Source organism: Ranitomeya imitator, chromosome 1 (genome assembly GCF_032444005.1).
Source record: "Ranitomeya imitator isolate aRanImi1 chromosome 1, aRanImi1.pri, whole genome shotgun sequence".
NCBI classification, from domain to species: Eukaryota; Metazoa; Chordata; class Amphibia; order Anura; family Dendrobatidae; genus Ranitomeya; species Ranitomeya imitator.
Genome location: NC_091282.1, coordinates 379,002,807 through 379,011,082, shown reverse-complemented (window position 1 = coordinate 379,011,082; position 8,276 = coordinate 379,002,807). Strand labels below are relative to the sequence as shown.

Here is an 8,276-nt window from a genome sequence, read left to right as displayed (position 1 = left end):
TCTACTCCTTCTGAGGTTCCTGTATTTTTGTCGGATTATCGGGATGTTTTTGAGGAGCCTAAGCTCAGTTCGCTTCCTCCTCACAGGGATTGCGATTGTGCTATAGATTTAATTCCTGGTAGTAAATTTCCTAAAGGTCGTTTGTTCAATCTGTCAGTGCCAGAGCATACTGCTATGCGGGATTATGTTAAGGAGTCCTTGGAAAAGGGACATATCCGTCCATCTTCGTCCCCTTTGGGAGCAGGTTTTTTTTTCGTGGCCAAGAAAGATGGGTCCTTGAGACCTTGTATAGATTATCGTCTTTTGAATAAGATTACCGTAAAATATCAGTATCCTTTGCCTTTGTTGACTGATTTGTTTGCTCGCATTAAGGGGGCTAAATGGTTCACTAAGATTGATCTCCGGGGTGCGTATAATCTTATACGAATAAAGCAAGGTGATGAGTGGAAAACCGCATTTAATACGCCTGAGGGCCATTTTGAGTATTTGGTAATGCCTTTCGGACTTTCTAATGCTCCTTCAGTCTTCCAGTCCTTTATGCACGATATTTTCCGTGAATATCTGGATAAATTTATGATTGTGTATTTGGATGATATTTTGTTTTTTTCTGATGACTGGGAGTCTCATGTTCAGCAGGTCAGGAAGGTGTTTCAGGTCCTGCGGGCTAATTCCTTGTTTGTAAAGGGCTCAAAGTGTCTCTTTGGAGTCCAGAAGATTTCTTTCTTGGGGTATATTTTTTCCCCTTCTACTATTGAGATGGATCCCGTCAAGGTTCGGGCTATTTGTGACTGGACGCTGCCTGCATCTCTTAAGAGTTTGCAGAAGTTCTTGGGCTTTGCTAATTTCTATCATCGTTTTATAACTAATTTTTCTAGTGTTGTTAAGCCTTTGACGGATTTGACTAAGAAGGGTGCTGATGTTGCTGATTGGTCTCCTGCGGCTGTGGAGGCCTTTCAGGAACTTAAACGCCGGTTTTCTTCTGCTCCTGTGTTGCGTCAGCCTGATGTTTCGCTTCCTTTCCAAGTTGAGGTTGATGCTTCCGAGATTGGAGCGGGGGCGGTTTTGTCACAGAGAAGCTCCGGTTGCTCGGTGATGAAGCCATGTGCGTTCTTTTCTAGAAAATTTTCGCCCGCTGAGCGGAATTATGATGTGGGTAATCGGGAACTTTTGGCCATGAAGTGGGCATTTGAGGAGTGGCGTCATTGGCTGGAGGGTGCTAGACATCGTGTGGTGGTCTTGACTGATCACAAAAATCTGATTTACCTTGAGTCTGCCAGGCGTCTGAATCCTAGACAGGCTCGTTGGTCACTGTTTTTCTCTCGTTTCAATTTTGTGGTTTCATACCTGCCAGGTTCAAAGAATGTGAAGGCGGATGCTCTTTCTAGGAGTTTTGTGCCTGACTCCCCTGGAAATTCTGAGCCCACTGGTATCCTTAGGGATGGGGTGATTTTGTCGGCCGTCTTCCCAGACTTGCGACGTGCTTTGCAGGAGTTTCAGGTGGGTAAACCTGATCGTTGTCCGCCTGAGAGACTGTTTGTTCCGGATAGCTGGACCAGTAGAGTCATCTCTGAGGTCCATTCTTCTGCGTTGGCAGGTCATCCTGGAATATTTGGTACTAGAGACTTGGTGGCCAGGTCTTTTTGGTGGCCTTCCTTGTCTAGGGATGTGCGTTCTTTTGTGCAGTCTTGTGAGGTTTGTGCTCGGGCTAAGCCTTGCTGTTCTCGAGCCAGTGGATTGTTGTCACCTTTGCCTATCCCGAAGAGGCCTTGGACGCACATTTCCATGGACTTAATTTAGGATCTCCCTGTCTCTCAAAAAATGTCCGTCATCTGGGTTGTGTGTGACCGCTTTTCTAAAATGGTTCATCTTGTACCCTTGCCTAAGTTGCCTTCCTCCTCTGAGTTGGTCCCTCTGTTTTTCCACAACGTGGTTCGTTTGCATGGGATTCCGGAGAACATCGTTTCTGACAGGGGATCCCAGTTTGTGTCTAGATTTTGGCGGACGTTCTGTGCTAAGATGGGCATTGATTTGTCCTTTTCGTCTGCATTCCACCCTCAGACGAATGGCCAGACGGAGCGAACTAATCAGACCTTGGAAACTTATTTGAGGTGTTTTGTTTCTGCTGATCAGGATGACTGGGTTACCTTTTTGCCGCTGGCCGAGTTTGCCCTTAATAATCGGGCTAGTTCTGCTACCTTGGTTTCTCCTTTCTTTTGTAATTCGGGGTTTCATCCTCGTTTTTCCTCTGGTCAGGTGGAGCCTTCTGATTGTCCTGGAGTGGACATGGTGGTGGATAGGTTGCATCAGATTTGGAGTCATGTGGTGGACAATTTGAAGTTGTCCCAGGAGAAGGCTCAGCAGTTTGCTAATCGCCGTCGCCACGTGGGTCCTCGACTTCGTGTTGGGGACTTGGTGTGGTTGTCTTCTCGTTTTGTTCCTATGAAGGTCTCTTCTCCTAAGTTCAAGCCTCGGTTCATCGGTCCTTATAGGATCTTGGAAATTCTTAACCCTGTGTCGTTTCGTTTGGATCTCCCGGCATCGTTTGCTATTCATAATGTGTTCCATCGGTTGTTGTTGCGGAGGTATGAGGTACCTGTTGTTCCTTCGCCTGAGCCTCCTGCTCCGGTGCTGGTGGAGGGAGAATTGGAGTTTGTTGTGGAGAAGATCTTGGATTCTCGTGTTTCCAGACGGAAACTCCAATATTTGGTCAAGTGGAAGGGTTATGGTCAGGAGGATAATTCTTGGGTGGTTGCCTCTGATGTTCATGCTGATGATTTGGTCCGCGCTTTTCATAGGGCTCATCCTGGTCGCCCTGGTGGTTCTCGTGAGGGTTCGGTGACCCCTCCTCAAGGGGGGGGTACTGTTGTGAGTTCTGTTTTTGGGCTCCCTCTGGTGGTTACTGATGGTACTGGGTGATTTGTGTTCTGCTGTCTCTGGTGTCCACCTGTTCTATTAGGATTTGGGAGTTTCCTATTTAACCGGGCTTTCTTGTCATTTCCCCGCCGGCTATCAAGGTTATCAGAGTGTTTTGTTACCTCAGCTTCTGGTTTCAGTAATCTTCAGGACAAGCTAAGTTTTTGATTTTCTTGTTCCACGTTTTGATTTATTTTTGTCTTGTCCAGCTTGCATATAATTGTTTCTTTGCTGCTGGTTGTTCTAGCGGGCTGTAATTGCTCCTCATGTTCCATGAGTTGGAACATGAGTTCAAGTAATTACAGGATGGTTTTTTGAAGGGTTTTTTGCTGACCGCGCAGTTTACTTTTGTATCCTCTGCTCTCTAGTTTTAGCGGGCCTCATTTTGCTGAATCTGATTTCATACTGTGTATGTGCCTTCCTCTCATTTCACCGTCATTATATGTGGGGGGCTGCTATTTCTGTGGGGTATTTCTCTGGAGGCAAGAGAGGTCTGTGTTTCTTCTAATAGGGGAAGTTAGATCTTCGGCTGGTGCGAGACGTCTAGGATCAACGTAGGCACGTTCCCCGGCTATTGTTATTTGTGTGTTCAGGTTTAGGGTCGCGGTCAGCTCAGGTTCCATCACCCTAGAGCTCGTTGGTGCTTGTCCTTTTGTGATTCCCTGCCATTGGAATCATGACAGTTAGCTATATGACATGACATGCTGTGTAAGTGCTCATTGCTGCTGCCACAGATGCTACAACATTTGCAGAGTGGAATTCTACCATGTTGGCACATCCCATATCAACCTGTTAACTGGCATGGACACAGACCTATGTATTCGTGCAAGTCAATGACCGTAGGGGTGCGAATGGCGGAAGTGAGCACAAACCTTCCTTGTTTTCTGCAGCAGCTCACCCAGGCCAGGATAGTTGCAGAGAAAACACTGTACCACCAGATTGAGGATGAGAGCCATGCAAGGCATGTGTGGGAACTTGCCTCAGCATAGGGCCACCATCAAGTTTGTACCATTATCGGAAAGGCCTTTCCTGGATCAAGGTCCAGCAAACACAGCCATTGCTCAAACTTGGCCTGGAGAGCTATCCACAACTCTTCATCTGTATAACTGTTATCTCCAAGGCATATCAATTATAACACTGCCTGATTGCGGTGAGCCCTGGCTGCACAGTACGGAGGTGATGGGGATTCGCTCTGCACTGTTGAAATGCATGTCTCATTAAGGCATTAAGGCAAAGGTTGAGGGTGCAGGTGGAGGCCCTAAAGGGGGTAGAGGGGCAGGCAGAAGCAATGGAGGAAGTGTGAAATAAAGAGGTTTGTCTTGCAAGCCTTGGGGATTCCAAGACTTATGGAGCAGCCCCTTCCCCGCCTGCCCCCACAGCCACCAGAGTCGTCCAGAGCGAGGTGTAACACCCTTAACCATGCTTACTCGTCTAAGTGTTTGTGGTGACAGGCACCCTGGCAGACATAGATTTAGTCAAGGAATGGGTGATGTTGTCTGCAACATGCTGGTGTAGCGCAGGCACAGCTTTCTTAGAGAAGTAATGGAGACTGGGTAACTGGTACTGGGCGACTGCGATGGCAATCAACTTTTGGAAACCGTCTGTATCTACTAAGAGGAAAAGTCTATTCGTGCATGTAGCACTATATAAGCAGTGCACAACACACTTCTATGAAATGTGTCCTGCTGTCTTTGTCTGTTGACCTCAGTAATAACACAAAAAACAATCTGCTGGAAGGTCGATTTCACAGCCACACAGGACACAAGCTATCTAAATTATCTGATTTAGATTTTAGATAGTTAGCTAGGTGGTTGTTTCTGTCAGCACCCAGGCCCAGTGTCAGGAGTAGAGATGAGCGAATATTTCAATGTTCGGTTTGGATTATAATTAGTGATGAGTGAATAGTGAAATATTCGGATTCGAGAAGATCGGCAGGAGTAATTTCTAATATAAGTGTATTCGTACTGAATACCGAATCCAATGCAAGTCAATGGGAAAGCCGAATATTTTTATGCTGGAGACAACAAACGGGTCTGGGGGCATTAGAAAAAAGTGGAAATGGATGGGAAAGAGCTAAAACTAAATGGGAACAGCATGGAGAAGATGCCTGCATGCCTTTCTGACTCACATATGGCAACTAGGAATAATGTTGTCAGACTATTCCGCCAGTTTTACAGATTTTTAAAAAGAGCAAAAAAGATAAGGTCTGCACCCACTACCACGTCAGGAATGGTGCAAAAGTATAGAGGTAAGTGCCACTAATAACACAAATCATATAAGAAAAAAGCACTAATAAATACCAAATATAAAAGCAACAAAGTTTATTAAATATATTTAGAGTAAGAACACAAAATAAACAAAAAAGGGAATGTGACAGGGTGAGCCAGAAGCAGGTGGCACCAAACAGAGACCGGTTCCCTCAGGTATGTACATACACATCAGTAAATTATGCTCAGGACTAGATAAACCGATACAATGTGCAGAGATACATATATGCACAAAGAGAGTGTGGGGGGCTGTATACCACCTGTACACCGAGAGCGAAAAAAGACCCACAAAAGGATCAAGTAATGAAAGTACGTACCTAGGCGAACACTGGAGCTCTGAGGTGCCACCGTCCCCAACGCGCGTTTCGGCGCTTAAGCCTTCTTCCGGGGGATGGCATCCTTAGAGAACCAGGGTGTTAAATAAGGCAGATCGCCCAATCAGCCCACCGGAATAGTAAGGACACTGTGTGGGTGGCGCATGTGAACGCCAACAGAACCGGAAGCAGCAGCGGACGAGGGCGTCACCAGGCATGCCGGACCCAACGCGAAGCCCCGCCCACATGAAACACGTGAGCGGAGACAGACGCGCGGCCCCAGCAGAGACCAGGACAAGACGCCGTCACCCGTGGCCACCACCAGAAGGCGGCGCACATGCGCACCACAGTGCCCACACCAATAAACACCGGAGCAGCCACTATAAGTGTAAAATGTGCAGAATATAGATGCCACAATAAGTAGATGCATAATTATAACCAGCTTGCTAAGCAAGTAAAAGTGATACATGATAAAATTACATGTGAAAGTGTGACAAATAGTGCATGGTAGGTAACCACATTAGAACAATATAAAGACATAGATAACATACAATAAAATTGCATGAAATGCAAGTAATAGCAAAAAAAAACACACAGCAATGGCTGCAGGCTAGTGGAAGTGCAAAAAACACAATAAATACAATAAAAATGGCTGCAAGGCACTGTAGGAGAAACGTAGATAGATCCACGATGAGTACAAGGACGAAATGCAGTAGTTTCTTCTGGGGCTGAATGAACATACGAATAAGTGAAGTAAGCACTAAAAACAGGATAAAAAATTAAAGATATTGTTAAACAATAAAATAACACCAGATGTTAAAAATGCCAAAATTAAAAAAGCAACAAGTTTATCAGGGGGGATTTATAGAAACGGGGCGAAACTAAGAACCTCATTAAGGCCTTGCGGATGAACTGTGCGGAGCCTCCAAATCCAGTAAGATTCTCTCTGTGCCAATAGGCGACTAGAATTACCACCACGTAGACCAGAAACAATCCGGTCAATACCCTTCACATGGAAGCCAGAGGGGTCACAGGAATGGAATTTTCTAAAATGGCGCGGGATGGTTTTCAAAGCCTCAACATTGTCCTCTTTAGCTGCTGCTAGAATATCGCGGACATGTTCCCGTGTTCGTATTTTTAATGCTCGTGTGGTAAGGCCCACGTAAATCTTGTTACATGGGCATGATGCATAATATACAACCATAGTGGTTGTACACGTGATAGTTTGTGTGATCACGAACTTACGGCCATCTGAAGAAAAAAAGTCCTGAGCGGGGACAATATTGGGGCATGCCACACACCTGCCACAGGGTTGGCATCCCCAAACACTGACTCGATAGGCGGGGCCAGCAGAGAAGATGGAAGGTGGAGGACTAGGTGTAAGATAACTCTTTACAAGATGGTCACCCAGATTTTGGGATCTGCGGGCCGTGATTGATGGTTGGGATGGTAAATATTGGCTGAGGATTGGATCGGCCAGAAGAATCGGCCAGTATTTAGTGACAATATCATACATACTCCTCCATTGAGAATGATATTGTGTGACCATTCTTACCTGTGAGTTTTCCTTGATTGAGCCAGCAGAATATAACAATTGGTGCCTTCCAGTATTTCTAGCTCTGTTATACGCTCTCTTGAGACACCTCTTGCTATAACCCCTTTCCAAGAATCGTTGCGTCATCTCTCTAGCTTGTACCTCAAAATCTTCATTAGACGAACAGATCCTCTTGATGCGGAGAAACTGGCCAACAGGGACAGAATTAATCACATGAGGTGGGTGGGAAGATGAGGCATGCAGTACAGAATTGACCGCTGTCTCCTTACGGAAGGCATCGGCAAGCAAGACACCATTTTCACCCCTCCTCACAGAGACATCCAAAAAATCTATCGAATCAAAATCAAATTTGTATGACAAATGAATATTCAAATCATTATTGTTCAATTCAGAAAAGAAAGACTGCAACTCATAAGTGGTACCCCGCCAGATCAGGAAAATATCATCAATGTAGCGGGCCCAAAAAATGACCCGCTCCATTGATGGACCCTGATCTGACGAGAAAAGGTCCTTCTCCCACAGCCCCAGGAACAGATTTGCATAAGAAGGCGCACAAGCCGCGCCCATCGCAGTTCCCTGGAGCTGCAGGTAGAAGGACCCATTGAATAAGAAAAAATTGTGAGTTAACAAAAAACGTAACAGAATAATCAAAAAATCATTGTCCCCGGAGGAGAAGCTAGTCATGGACAAAAAGTATAGGACCGCCCTCAAACCATCCTGGTGACGAATATTCGTATAAAGCGACTCAACGTCACATGTGACCAGGATCATATCCTCGTCAATATGTACGGAGTCAATCTTTTTGAGGAAATCAGAAGTATCCTTCAAATAAGAAGGAATGGTCTCCACCAGGGGTTTGAGGAACGAGTCAATATACTTACCGATGCCCTCCGTAAGCCCACCCACCCCAGAGATGATAGGCCTACCTGGAGGACTGCGCAGGTTCTTATGCACCTTAGGGAGAAGGTACAGTGTAGATATGCGAGGATCCTTAATCAACAGAACATCACGTACTTGTTGAGTGATTATGCCGTCATCCAAAGCCCTTAGTACAATTTTTGACAATTCCCCCTTATAGGAAACAAGAGGATTGAAGGTTAATTTCTTGTAACAAGAGGCATCTCTGAGGAGACGGTAAGCCTCAGAGAGATACATCTTGATAGGCCAGATCACCACGTTCCCGCCCTTGTCAGCCGGTTTGAAAACCACGTCTTTAAGTTTTTTTAG

General features: G+C 45.7%; 1 long non-coding RNA gene across 1 annotated transcript; it reads right to left on the bottom strand.

Moving 5' to 3' along the window:
* Positions 1-5,335: 5,335 nt before the first annotated feature.
* On the bottom strand, positions 5,336-8,053 carry LOC138657812 (uncharacterized). Its single transcript, XR_011317201.1, has 3 exons — positions 7,976-8,053; positions 7,050-7,235; positions 5,336-6,254 (listed from the first exon to the last, which is right to left on the bottom strand). It is a non-coding gene; the product is annotated as an uncharacterized lncRNA (long non-coding RNA).
* Between the last annotated feature and the right edge of the window lie 223 nt (positions 8,054-8,276).